This window comes from Phyllostomus discolor, chromosome 6, assembly GCF_004126475.2.
Source record: "Phyllostomus discolor isolate MPI-MPIP mPhyDis1 chromosome 6, mPhyDis1.pri.v3, whole genome shotgun sequence".
Lineage (NCBI taxonomy): Eukaryota > Metazoa > Chordata > Mammalia > Chiroptera > Phyllostomidae > Phyllostomus > Phyllostomus discolor.
Genome location: NC_040908.2, coordinates 109,492,915 through 109,507,842, shown reverse-complemented (window position 1 = coordinate 109,507,842; position 14,928 = coordinate 109,492,915). Strand labels below are relative to the sequence as shown.

Below are 14,928 nucleotides of genomic sequence, written 5' to 3'. Positions count from 1 at the left end.
GAAAAATGGAGACAATTGTAATAAAGAAATAAAATAATCAATAAAATAGTATAATCAATAAAATGTATTTTTTAAAAAGTCCCCAGCCCCATCCCAGATCTACCAAACCAGGCTGTGTCATTTATAGAGCCTTTTAGGTGATTCTGATTCACCGGAACGGCTGGCACAATAAAGACAATCTGAGTGAAAGACTTGGAAATAGCTGGTGATGCAAAATAATAGGCACTGCATGTGAGAAGCCTGCTGTACACTACACACTGTTCTCGGGGCTGCCTATAAATGGTTTCACTTGATCTTTAATGTAGAAGAGTGCAGAAGAAGAAGCAGAGGCTCCAGGAGGATAAGCACCTTGGCCAGGGCCCCACAGTGGCTGTAATTCTGGCTCCTGCCTGTCTGATGCCAAGGTCATGGTGGTGTGACCTGGACACTTCAAATGGAGATGTGTTTGAGAGACACAAGGGGCAGAGGTGCAGAGTCTGAGCAGACTCTGGGGGGCTGTTTCACCGGGCCTCACAGCTGTCTGGGGGCACAGTAAATAAAGGAGCTAAGAAGAGAGCCTGGCAGAGCCGAGTGGAGTGGGTTCTGCCAAGCTGTGTACCTGAGACGTGCCCACCTGTACCTGCCTCTGCCTATTCCTCACACCACAGTCACGCAGATCCATCCATTCACTTTGCTGAGGTTTTCTGAAAAGAACACAGACTTGGAAATCAGTCCTCAGGGTTCCGCTCTGACTGCTGCTAAGTATCCTGCTTCCCCTGGGATGTGGCCCTGTGTTTGCAGAATGAGGAGCTGCCCTGTGCCCCATTCCCTGTGCTCCCTCCAGCACCACGTGCATCGATTCTCTGTGACAACTGGCAGACATGCTGCAAAGGGGGAACTGAGGAGATCAAGGGCAGAAATGGGTGGCACAGGGGGCATGAGTGATTGCAAAGGCAGGCTGTACAGCACCCAGGGTGTTGTACACTCATACAAACCCCTTCTGGGCATCACTCCTCCATGAAAGCCCCAGGTCAGGGAATGAGATGCGCTGATGGCAAACAAACCAGGAGCTGTGGGCTTGCAGGGCCCCATCCCTCAACCCTCTCATTCATGAGTCAGTCACCACAACCGAATGGCAACACTTAGTCACTCTCTTTCCGGGCACCACACAAGCCCCAGTGCCCAGGGACGCAGAGTCAGAATGTTGCGGGTTGCCAGAGAAGAGTGCTGTGGGTCTCTGATATGCATTCCAGTGATGACCACGGAGTCACCACTGAGCATTGTGTGGCCTGGATGAGGGTTTGGTTTCTTTTTTCTTTTTGGCTACAGAAACTCCTCTCTACAAAGTATAAGGTGGTTTTCTGGTCTCCAGTTGGCTCTTGACACACAGGAAAGATATGACCAAGAACAGACTGAAATTCAGTTACCCATACTGTGTCAGGTACGCTTCTGAGAGTTTCCTGTGAAATCACTTCATTCTCACAACAGCCACAGGAGGGGCACTGTTGTTAACTCTGTTTGATAGGTCAGGCTACTAAACACAGCGTGCTTAGACAATTTGCCCAGTCACACAGTTAGCAGGGGGCAAAGCCGGAATTTGAACCCACAGAATGCTGGCTCTAGAGCCCTGCTGTTAACTGCCATGTTCCACAGTTTACATTAAATAGCTAGAAAGTAAGGGCATGGAGGAGAAATGTAGCAGGACAAATAAAAGGGAACCAGAAAGGGTGTTGAGACTTCACTGCTATGGGAAGGGCAGAAGTGAGGAAAAGAAAGGTACTTGTATAGGTATCTGGGATACAAGTCCAGGTTGATCCGAAACCCAAACATGCTCTGCCCCCTGCCAGAGGGCAACAGAAAACAGTGCTGGGGTCCCAGAGGGCGAAGAGAGTATGTCCGCCAGATGCATTACGGATGGCTTCATAAGAAGTGTCTGCCATGGGCCTTAGGGGTTCCTAGGCACAAATGAAGATGGGAGGTGGTCAGAGGAGGTCCCTTCTGGAGGCAGAGAGGCTTGCGCAAAGGCAAAAAAGCAGGAAAGCCAAGGCACTTTCAGGAAGAGTGAGGAGTTGTGTTTTCTTGAGTCACAGTGTAACAGTGGGAAATTGTAACCCATCCACCATTCTTTTGACATCATTTTTGTAGATGCGACTTTAATATGTGCCTTGTAGATAAATAGCATGTTTGTTTATGAATCCTAGGAACTAACTTCAAAACATACGGATTCTGACCTTCAGGCATTCCAGCTCCAGATTTGCTGATTTTTCACTATGGAGTCAGAATGACATGAAGCTGGCTGACAAAGCCAGGATAACTAAGTCAAGATGAGTAAACCAGGATGATGCACACCGAACCATCACTGGCCTTATCAGAATGGACTGTGCTTGTCTGCATGTAGGGAACTTTCCAACGCCCTCCCCTAATCTCTGTTCTATTCCCCTCTCTCTCCTTGTAAAAACCTCTGCCTCCAATGAGATGAGGAGATGGGCTTTTAGACATGAGCCCCCATCTTTCAGGTGGCCAGCACCTGAAAATAAACCACTTTCCTTTACATCAGCTACTGCCTCTTGGTATTGGCTTTCAATAGCAGCAGGCAGCCAGCCCTATGTTTGGTTACAACAGCATGTGTGAGGGGAAGTAACAGAAGAGCCAGGCTGGAAAAGTCTGATCACAGGAGGCCTTAGAGGACAGGCTAAGGAGGTTGGGTTTTACTTGTCAGGCAAGGAATGGGCTGCTGAATATTTCCAAACAGGACAGTGCACAACGGAGCAAAGCCCTCAAAGGCTATCTGGGGCGGGGGATGTGGCCAACTAAAGTGGGGAAAAGCAGCAAGCAACGGGAGAGCTCTACGGCAGACTGGCAACATGCAAGGAGAGCTGGACTGGGGCAGTGGTGCCAGGAACCCAAAAGTGAGAGCTACACTGGGAAGGAAGAGTCAATGGGACTTTGGGACAGGAGACATGTGATGGGGAGGGCAAGGGACAGAAGTCATTAATGCAGTGTTTCTGGTGGAAGAAGCCGGCAGGAGGTGAATTTCATCTGAGACAATTTAGAATCTTGGAGATGGAGCAGATCTCAGTGATGTGGCAGATAAAACGGGCTGCATGGAGGCTGGGTGGCTCCCAGCAGACAGACTGGGGCCACTGGACAAAGGGAAGCCAAGGAATAGTGCAGACAGGAGTGAGGCACTGTTTGCTGTACCAGGGCCCGTGGCTCTTCTTGTACGACTGTGGCCAGTGTTGACTAAAGAGTGGTTAAGAGCAGAAACTCTGGAACTAGAGTGCTCTGATCTGAATCCCAGCCTCATCAGTCACAAGCTGCATGATCATTAGCAAGTTGCTTAACTCTGTGTCTCAGTTTCAAATTCTGTAAAATGGGAATAATAACAGTACCTACCTCCAAAAGTTATTATGAGACATAAAAGACTTAATATATACAAAATGCTGCGATCAGTATTTGGCACACAGAAAGTGCTGTGACTGGTGGTTGAGGTTGTAACTAATGTAAGTGCTCACATAAACCACACTTTATGCCTTTCAAGTCATGCTCACTTGCCATCTCCCTGGGTTATCAGGGCAATGCTGTGCGGTTGCATCCCACCATTTAGATGGGCACCTGGGAATTAACAGTCAAACGATGGGCGCACCTTCAGCGGCAGAGCTGAGATGACAGCAGGGCTGTGGGCACCCAGCATTGTGCAGACTGCCACCACACTGTCTTTGGAGTCCAAAGTGGAGGAACAAAAAGGAACCAGAATTCCCTGCTCGCATTTATTCTCCATTGACCCAGACACACACCATTAATTTAATCCCTAAATCCCACCCAAAATATACCCCTATATACTTTGGGGTATATTTTGGAAGGAATGAAAGGGAGGAGGAACAAGAGAAGAGGGAGGAAGGAAGTGGGAGACCTGAAGTGTTCAGGAAGTCTCTATCTGGTCAGTGATAAGTGGAGGCCCTAATTTAAATCTCCGCAAATGAACCAGGGAGCATAGGAGCCAGCGCCTGGGGCACATGCCTCTACATGTGAATCACATGTGAGTCACCTTCACCTGCCAGGCTGGCTCCTCCTGAATCTTAATCCCCAGCAGCCTGAGTGGCTACAAGGCTCCACACCTGCATCCTGTCAGCTCATCAGCAGCTCGGCCCTTGAACGTTAGATTTCCCAGTTTTCTTAGCTCACAATCAGATCCAGTGCTGACACGTCTCTCAGCCAAAGCTATGGCTTTTGGTGTGAAATAAAGGATTGTGCCTCTGAAAGTAAGTTATCCAAACAAGAAAGGGTGACTGGTAACATTTTAGTCTCATACCTGAGATGGGACACTGTCTAGTACTGTACATGAAGGCTCAGGTTGGAGAGGACCTCATTCATGAACTAGAAAATGGCTCTAGGTTTTGTGTTTGTCTGCTTTGTTTTTTATTCTGAAAAAAAAAATGAGAGGCATAGATAGCAGCTGGTTTGTCCATTGTCGTCTCTCTGGGAAACCTTTTGGCAGGTTCCTTTGAACACTATCCGTGGCTTGCTCTCTTAGGACAAACTGAACCTGCGATTGATGATAAGGAACAATAAAAGTTAATTTACACAGAATTCTCCAAGGCAATCCTTGAGGGGTGAGATTGTATCTTTGTCCCATTCTGGATGTCACCAGGCACTGTTAAAAACTGGGAACTGCTCATGAACTTGAGGCATGAGAGCTTTGCAGGTGACCCCCAAACTGGCAGGAGACTGGTCCTAAAGTTCCCTTCCTCCTCCTCATTAACATCATGATGATGAATAGTGCAGGTTGAGGGCTGTTATGTTTGTGGCCCGTCCCCCTCCCCCAACCCGCCACCACCACCACCCCACAATCATACGTTGAAGCCCTAAGCCTCAGTGTGATGGTATTTGGAGGTGGGTCTTTGGGACATAATTAAGCAGATGAGGTCAAGAGGAAGGGATCCTCATGCTGGAATTAGTGCCCTTATAAGATGAGGAAGAGACAGCAGACCTCCCGCACCCCACAGGTACATGTACCAGGAAAGGCCATGAGCACACAGTGAGAAGGAGGCCACCTGCAAGCCAGGGAGAGGGCTCTCACCAGAACCTGGTCATGCTGGCACCCTGATCTTGAACTTCCGAGCTCTAGAACTGTGAAAAATAAATGCCCATTGGTTAAGCCCCTGTTCTACGTTGTGGCAGCTTGAGCTAACTAAGACAAGAACTTCACAGCTGGGACAGAACTTGTGCCAACTCCCAGAACAACTCAGTGAAGTCATTATCCCCACTTTACAGAAAAGGAAACACTCACAGAGGTCCAGGGACCAACATTAGCTAGTTAAATGGCAGAGCCCGGTTGGAACCCTGGCCTTCTGACTTGATTGTTTCTCTCCCTGGATCTTCTGGGGCTGCTTTATTTAACCTGGTCCCCATGCCCCAGAAAGGCTGAGCGCAAAAGTTCCCAGTGTCAGGAAGTGATGGCAGAGACCACTTCTCAGCCCACCAAGATCATAAAGAGGAAACCTGGGCCCTTGCAGAAGCCTGGAGCTTCTGAGGGGGCAGAAGGAAGAGGAGGCAGTTCCATGCACTGGTTACGAGTGTTGGTGGAGGAGGCAGACTGAGGGAGGTCTGCCCAGAGACTTCCAGGGTTTAATTCCCTATAAATCTTTAAGAATGTCTATTAAATTCTCAGCACCTTAGTTTTTCTTACCTATAAAATGGAACTAATTATGGTTTTATGGTATTTGCTTCTTAGGGTTTTTATGAAGCATTAAATGAGATAATGACTGTGAAGTGCTTTTAGGACGCTGCCTGGCACAAAGTTAACAGTCACAAAGGCAGGGACCAAGGTCAGGGCCTGGGCCAGAGAGCAGTTGCTGGGCGACGCCTGACCACAGAGCCAGCACTGGTTTTGGGGTGGGGAGGGGCACATCATCCCGATGACAGGCCGGAGCGACAACACTCCCACACCCAGGGACACATGGCAACCTGCTGAGCACTTGCACAGCCATCGTTGGTTCTGTGACCCCCAACAATCCTGTGCAAGTGCAGAGGGGGGAACTGAGATTCAGGAGAATAAAGCAGTCAAAAAGAACATACATGCACAAGTCTGAGAACCAGAGCTGGACTCTGGCTTTTCTGTTTGTTGTGTCTGTGATCTTGGGCAAGTTACTTAGCTTCTCAGATTCTCAGTTTCTTCATCCTAAAACATAAAAGAATTGGTAAATGATTGCCTCAAAGGGTGTTGTAGAGATTAAATGAGAACAGTATGTGAAGGTGCCTCCTAAAATGCTAGTTTCCAATTTTCCTTAAGTGCTTTGCTCATAGTTACACAGCAGCTGGGAAGCAGCAGAGTGGGGTCCGAAATCAAGGCTTTCGGACACCATGAGACCACAGGAGTGGATTGATGGAGGAAATGAGAAGCTAAGGTTCTGTGTGTCAAAGGATTTGATGTTTGCTCTTGTATCCACATAAGGAATAAAAGGTGTATAAAATGAAATCCAAATGAGCAAATTACAAATGGTGTCTTTATCCAGTCTTGGATTTCAAGACTAGCAGTGCCTGCATCTTATCCATAACTAAGGTTTATTCATGCACATTTAGTGTATCTGCATGAGCTCATTCAATCAACAAATATTGTCAAGCATCACCAAGCCAGACTCTTTAGGCTACAAAACCTGATAGAGTAGACGATGTCTGTGGAGGATCTTATTACAGCAGGTAAGGTAAAAAAAACAAACCCATCACAGCAGTGTGATAAGAACCATGGCAGTGGCATACACATGGAGACACAATGGAAAAAGCCTATATTTGGTCTGGAGCTGTCAGGGAGGATCTCCAGAGGAAGTGACATTGGAACTGTCAGAGCTAAGAAGGAGTAGCAGGCACTGGACCTGTAATGAGAGACACTGGTATGCACTGAGAATCCCCTCAAGAAGGGCCTTAGACCTGGTGCTAAGGAGTCTGAATTTTTTGGTATTGGTGCAAGGAAGCCACAAAGCTTTTTAAGAAGGGGAGTGTCCATATTTTTTAAATGTCATCTGGTGGAGGCTGGAGTAGAAGTTGGACTGGAGGTAGAAGAAATTGGAGATAAGGAAATAAAGAGGCTACAGAAATACCAGGTGAGAAAAGATGCGATATTGAACTATGGGTGCACACACAGGCACACGCACAGGCACAGACACTAAACTAGCTGGTTCTGCCTTTACTGACACACCTCAGCATGAATCTCACCTGGCTTCCAGCTCTCACAGGAAACCCCAGGCCTGGCTGCCTCCCCTGGGGTTACCTCAAATATACCCTATCCTCTTCCTTCTCCGCTGTGGTAAACCCAAATGGCCTTTCATTTCCAGACTAACCTCAAACACCAGAGTTTGAGGTGATTAAATACTGCCTGTGAGGCTGTGGTACTGGAAACTTCCTCCCCAACGCTGTACGCACAGGGAGCGCTGCGTGCTTGGACACACACAGCTCACCCAGGGCCGTGCAGATGGACAGCCCGGCAGCTGCATGGGTTTCTGCAATCACATTAACATGGCATTTACAGCTACCAAGGGAAACGGAAAGCAGCGTCCATGATTGATTTTTATAAACAGATGAAAAAAATCACAACCCACAGCACTCACTGAGGGAAATGTAAGTAATATTTAATCTGCCTTTGTTAAAATAAAAGCTCTTACTGGAAAAAAGACAGAAGTTCTTGTGGAGGGTAGGGCTAGGATGGATGACACTATTTTTCAAATTTCTGGAACTCTTACTGACATAATGTCAACACTGGTATAAAGGTAGGGAGCTAACTGGCATTTACTGCTTGCCTACCATGTCAAACACCTAGTTAAGCAAGCACTTTAGACATACAAATATTATCTGTTTATTCCTCAAAATGACCTTGGAGATTGGAATTGTTATCCTCAGTACATAGACAGGAGCCTGCAGAAAAGAAAGATCAAGTAGCCTTCTCAACATCACACAGCCAGTAAGTGGCAGGGACAGGGTGCAGACCCACACACACCCCTTGACTTCCAAAGCCTGAGCTCCTTCCCCTGTACTCCCTTGCTTGTCTCCTAACAGAACGTGAACAGCTGCACCTCCAGAGCTGGCTGAGAACCCCTGAGGAAGTCACCCTCACAGTGCCCATTTCTTTCTTTCATTTTTAAAGAAAAAAATCCTCACCTGAGGACATGTTCATTGATTTTAGACAGAAAGGAAGGCGGGGGGAGAGAAACATGAAAACATCCACATGAGAGACAAACATTGATGGGTTGCCACCTGTGTGCACCCTGACCAGAGATCAAACCTGCAACCTAGGTATGTGCCCTAACTGGTAATAGAACCTACAACCTTTTGGTGTATGGGACAACCCTCCAACCAACTGAGCCACCCAGCCAGGGACACATTTCTTACATCCAGAGACTGTTAGGATGGAAGGAGCCTTGGAAGACATCAACTCCAATGCCCCAGATACAGAAGCTCAGAGATGGGTGTGGATCACTTCCCCAGGTCCCACAGCTGAGAATGAGGACCACTCAGTCTATCTCTAAGGAGATATCTCCTCTCTCCCTGTCCTATGTTCTTTTCACTATATCAGGCTAAGATTTCCTGTCTCAGGCATTAGTGGTTTCCTGTAAAAATTTATCGTTCTTGTTTTTTTGTTTGTTTGTCCCAATAGTAAGGTTCTATTCTCACCAGAGTCTAAAGAAAACCTGAAGTAGTATCTTTTCCTCTAGCAGATTTACTCAATGAGAATGAACGGGCTGAGTCCCCCTAATGTACACAATCTGTTCCCACGAGATCCCGTAAGAAAATAAGAAGTGATTAAATAACAGCAGAATGGCTTTATTTACAATTCATGCTCAGTGTCTTGAAACACAAATTTCCCACCCAAATATTTACCCCAAGGATAAACATCTCCCCCACGCACTGCCATGACTGATTCCTCCTGGCACAAAGCATCTATCCTAGCTTCCATATCAGTATGTAAAGGATGACTCCTATGAAAAGGGCTTGCAGGACACCCCTGTCTGGTGATTTCTGTCCTAGAATCCTGGACCTGAGTTTCCTCTTGGGTTTGCATTCAAAGCTAGTATTCTCTTAAAGGAAAAAAGACTCCATAAATTAATTTTTGCTGATCTCAATGATGTCTTGAACAGAAATACCCTCTATTTTCTATAAACTGAGATGCTCAGTGGAATAAAAATGAAGCTCCATATTAAAGCAGAAAATTTCAAAGTGAAAGAAACCTGAACATACTTTCAAATTAAGTTATAAATGTAGTTTTGCTCCAAACGTCATATGACCTCTAAGACGGGCAGACAGTTGGGACATGGTCCTCTAACTATGCTGGGCAGTGCCTGAGGGCAGGTGTGCTTAGTGGGAGGTGAGAGGGAACTGAATTAGTGGAGCTGATGGGAATCAGAACCCACCTCTGGGCATATGACCTGAACATTTACTATGAGGAAGAGAGAGCGGACATGAGGTCAGAACTGACGTTTGGCATCAAGGCCAAACTTCAGCCACCAGCTAACACCATTCCCCTGCTAGTAAGAAAGGGGTATGGCCAAGTGGTGGCCATTCTAGAAGTCCCTGATATAGAAAGAAGAGACAACAAAATCAAGGCTGCATGGTGATCCTTTGGATGCCCAGGCCAGACTCCTACCATGACATCTTCTGGTACATTGGGTCCTGCAGCAGGGAGTTCAGGCTTGGTAGAGATCCACAGAGTATAATAACTTCTGGCACTCAAGGCCACCACAATGTGGAAATACAGTAAGGAGTTTCCCAAGCTAGAGGGCCTCTGGGTCCTATTTCATTGAACCTCAGGGACTCTGATATCCTTCAAGCTATAGCAAAATAGGGTAATTGCCATGGTCTGCAGAGGTGAATGTCTGTGATCCCCATGTTTGGGACAACAGCTTTAACATGTAACTACCAAGTGCTCAAAGGACACAGGCCTCTGGCACTGACGGGGCAGGCTGCAGCCATCTAGCCCAGTTGGGTTTTCTTAAGGGGCTGAGTTACCTCTCTAAGAGGTGCCAAGACCTACCAAAACAGTAATTCTCGATAGGTACGGAGAATTCTGTCATTCATTCTGATCTTGATTGATCTCACCTCATCTCTTGCAGACCTGAATCTTAATTCTCTCTCTTCACTTCCCTTCCTATCTGCCATGTTTTACCTTTAATTATATTCTCCAACATGATACACAATCCAATTCTTCTTGATCCCCGTCACTGCCCATTTCCCCATTCAGTTGTTCTCCTCTCCTGGGTTTGGTGTTCCACCATTGACATTCCAAGGATCATCCCTTCCTTTCAGGCCCCAGGATCTCATCTCTAGGAGATCGCCCTTTGCCCATCTCCCCCAGACTTGGGCAGTGAGTCCTGATAGAAAGAAATGGGGAAGAAAGTGTTTGTGACCCCCAAGAGGCTAACATCATCACGTTCAACAATTGAGGAGCCAATTAAGCACACATAATCTTGTCTCTGTCTCAATGGGGTCAATGAAAGGGACATATTAGTACATCTCATAAGAATGAATGCATAACATATATTCCAATGAATTAGAAGTGTTAGTAACCCTTATACAACTTTAATGGGCTAAATATCATGTCCTGACACTAAGTAGAAAAGAAGAGAGTTGGAGAAAAGTCTTCTCACTCACTTGGTAAGAAAAATGAGAAAGCAAGAGTAAAAGTAACAACAATTTATGACAGATAGAATTAAAAAACAAGAGCCAAAGGAGAGCACCTCAGAAAAGGTTATTTGGCCAGAGATGCTAATGTAGCACTTTCTAAGTGGGCTAATGGAAACTGCACTTCAGAGGCAAAGCCAATAAAATAAATGCTCCCCCCACCCATGGACTATAGATACCTAAGGGTCACTTAGATCTATATACCATCAGCTAAATGGTTGCAAATGTGTTTACAGCTATCCTTGGAAGCTTCAATATTGTAAAATGTTTACAATGTTACAATGAATTATGAAAATTTACTCTTTTGAAGAGGGTGTAACCAAAGATGGCCACTGCACTTTTCCTACACAGAGTAAATCACGTAAGATCAAAGACTGGGGAAACCCACAGTGTAAAACCAGATTTTTTCACAATTCTGTAAGAACTCTAAGACCTAGCTTCCTGAGAATTCGCACTCTGGAAAATTTGTTTTTATTATCAGACTTTTTATGATGTCAGTAGCTTTATGACTAGAATATATCATGTGACAGATGATCTTATCCAGATGACACCAAAAAATATATGAAAAACAAGAACATGCTTATTATGGCATTCTTGCTGCTGGTTCTATTAAAACTTCACCTTAAAAAAATTTAAATAGCTTTCTACCCAGACAAGTGACTGATACTGGATTGAATTGGCCAAGAAAATCATTCCTGCAAGCTCTGAGTTTCTGTTTTTCTTCTCCAGGAGTCATGCTTCACAGGACAAGCCAGGACTCAGCAAAGAGAAAGGCGAGCTAAAATTGAGTCCAATGGAGAAAGTGACAGCACTTGCATGTGGTAGGCCAAATTCATGAGAGATTCACATTGCATGAACTTCTAGTCCTTGTTACTATTCCAACTAAGTCCTCTCATAAAAAGAGAGGAAGGAAAGGGAGAAAAAAGAACCAAAGGGAGAAAATTCTCGTCTAGAAAATATACTTTCCAAATTATGAACATTCTTCCTATTTCCAATGGAAAGAATTATTGTTTTTCTAGGAAACTGAGGAAGAACATAGAAGAAGGAAGTCCCTTGAGCTCCTAGAGGTTAAAATAGTCTCATTACAGCTTTGTCATGAGGGCAATGATGCCAGTTATGGCATGGGAGGCTGCACAACGGATGCCCCCATTATGACAAAAACACCAGCTAATATGACCACATTCTCAGTGAACCAGTGCCTTTTCTCCAGTCTGGGAGATAAGATTAGTACCAGTGTGCAAACAGAACCACAACAAGGATGGCTAGTTAGATAAAGCCCAATGACACCAATATTCACAATAGAACACTTAAAATAAAGACAGCTCCAATCCTCACATTTTCCCCAGTCCCAAAGTGCCCCTTAAGGAATTTCATGTCTTTAAAAATCTTACATTTGCAATTGTTAATTTATTTCCCAATGTTTAAGACACATCTAACTTCCAAGAAGAACTTCTGATACCTGCATGAGAGAAATAGTGTTAATAGTTTTACTTTGTTTAATTCTAGGCAAAGATAAAGGAACTCACCATCCTCGTTAAGCTGTGTAAATTTATGATGGATAAATATAAGGTTTCTATAAGTTTTTTTAAAGATATTCCTACCATTTGCACTGAAGCTTTACTCTTTTTTTTAAGATTTATTTATTTTTTAGAGAGGGAAGGGAGAGAGAGAGAGAGAGGGAAAGAGAGGGAAAGAGAGGGAGAGAGAGAGAGAGAGAAAGAGAGAGAGAGAGAGAGAGAGGGAGAGAGAGAAACATCAATGAGTGGTTGCTGGGGGCCGTGGCCTGCAACCCAGGCATGTACCCTGACTGGAAATCGAACCTGTGGCACTTTGGTTCGCAATGCGTGCTCAATCCACTGAGCTACACCAGCCAGGGCTGTATAAGTTTTTTTTAATATTGACAATAAATCTGAACTCCTATTGCTGTTATTATAGGGCCCAAGGAATTCTAGGACACAATCTTTGGCTTACTTAGCACATCTGTGCCCACTGCACCATCAGCCTTATCAAGTTCTCCTAATCTCTCCTATAGTAATTGAATTCCTTCTTAACTAGTTTCCCTGAAGCTGATCTTGTTCTCCCCAGAGCCAGAGTGGTCTGTCTACAGCTCAAATCCCACAGTGTCACTTTCCAGTGTTCTCCTTCACCTTTAGGACTAAGGTCACACTCTTCACCCAGGCAAAGAGCAGCCCCAGACTCCCACCCACATCTGACCCCTGCCCCGCTCCTCAGCCCATCACCCCACACACTCTGTCCTTCTTCAGAATCACCCAGGGTTTCTCACATACCATACAATTTTGCTACATTTGCTTGGGACAGCTTTCCCCAACGTGTCTGCTAAGGGAATCCTTCTATGTCTTTTAGGTCTTAGCACTGACACACCAAGGAAAATAAGTGGTCATCTCAGGAGAGAGGTCAGAGTAGATTTTCCTGTTTCTTTTTTTTTTTAATTTTATTTATTTATTTTTAGAGAGGGAGGGGAGGGAGAAAGAGAGGGAGAGAAACAGCAATGTGTGGTTGCCTCTCATGCACCCCCTACTAGGGACCTGGCCCACAACTCAGGCATGTGCCCTGACTGGGAATCAAACCAGTGACCCTTTGGTTAGCAGGCCAGCACTCAGTCCACTGAGCCACACCAGTCAGGGCAGATTTTCCTATTTCTTTGTGCAACACATTATGCAATTTAATATAAGAATCATAGTTACCTGCTTTAAGAAATCTCACCCTTTTTTCCTTTCCACCAAGAAAAAACTTACTTGACATTATTAATAATGAAGTTTTAATATAATTAAAACTTATTCTACTGTATTACATTTATAATCTTGCAAGTCTGTCTCTTTCTCTGAACTCTTAATTTCCTTGTAAGCAGAGACCATGACTGATTCAACTCTGTTTTTCAAACCTAGAAGAGTAGTTGGAATTCAGTAGGTGCTCAATAGATGTTTGTTGCATAAACCAGTGAATGGTCCCAGGGAATCTGGATTGAGTATTGCTGCTGCCCCTCACTGCTAGGGAAGCCCTAGAATCCCCCCACAAAAACAAAGGTAATGATGCCTGCTTCACAAGGCTTTTGTGGGGATCAAATCAGATGACCAATTGGGATGCACATCATGAGAGCCACAGGTAAAACAAAACATTCTGTTTTCTTATTACTATGAGGTATGCTGAAGAAAGAGATTAATTAAAATAAATACTGGCAGTCCCTGTTTGAAGGGTACAAGGCATGGCGGGGGGAAACACAGATGAAATCCTGGTGAATCTGAAGAAAGACACATTCTGCCTTCAAACTCTGTGTCCAAACCAACCCTTCTCTCCTCTGCCCTGACACTTTCTGCACCCCAGCCACCACCTTCTCATACGCCCATTGCTGCAGGAGCCTCTAACTAGTCTCCCTGCTTCCACTCTCGCCCCTCCACTCTGTTCTTCACATGGAAACCAGAGAGATCTTCCATTAACATATATCAGATCACATCCTTGCTTAGAACCAGGTTCCACATGTGCTGTTCTCTCTACCAGAACCACTCTCACAGGGCTTTTCTTCTGGCTGGCTCCTCTCTCTTTAGGTCTCTTCTCAAGTATCACCTCTTAAGAGGTCTTTCCTTACCACTGAAGTAGAACCTTTGTTATTCTCTCACACTGTACTGTGTATTTCTTCTCCACCACTAATAGCCATCTGTATAATTTTGTTTACTTACTGTCTTTCTCACTAGATTATATACTCAGTAAGGAGAAGGATAGTAGCTGTCATGCATACTATGTTATTTCCAACACCTAACAGTGCCGGGTAAATGCATATGCTCAGTAAATATTTGATGGCTAGATGGATGGAGGGTAAATGAACAGACTGACGGATGGATGGATGGATGGATGGATAGGAAGTCAGTGAGGAAGTAAGTAAAGAAGAACTGAGATCCAGGACAGAAAGCAGAACTCTGTAAGGTGAAAAGGCCCACTGAGGTTAGCAGCCCTAGGAAGCCTATGGTTACTACAAAGACCCTCAGGATACCTTGTGAAGATATCTATAAGGAAGAGGAGGCCATGGAAACAAGAGGTGAGAGAACTGTGGACAGAGTTTACGTTCTCCACAAGTGTTTCTCTGCTTGGGAATAATTCATGTAAGAGAACCTGGCATGTTAGGCATTATATAAGTATTTATGGTTATTTCTAATGATATTATTCTAGCAATTATGTGCCCCAGCAGAGGCAGCTGACTCTGTGTCCAGTGGACTGGTGGAAGGTCACAGAAGATTGAACAGCTCAGTTAACTAAAGCTGAGACTAC

At 45.1% G+C, this 14,928-nt stretch overlaps 1 protein-coding gene across 2 annotated transcripts in view; it reads right to left on the bottom strand.

Annotated features, from left to right (window-relative positions):
- The window catches only part of ME3 (malic enzyme 3), a 194,969-nt gene that overhangs the window by 164,595 nt on the left and 15,446 nt on the right, over window positions 1-14,928 (bottom strand). The gene's annotated exons all lie outside the window — the stretch shown is intronic.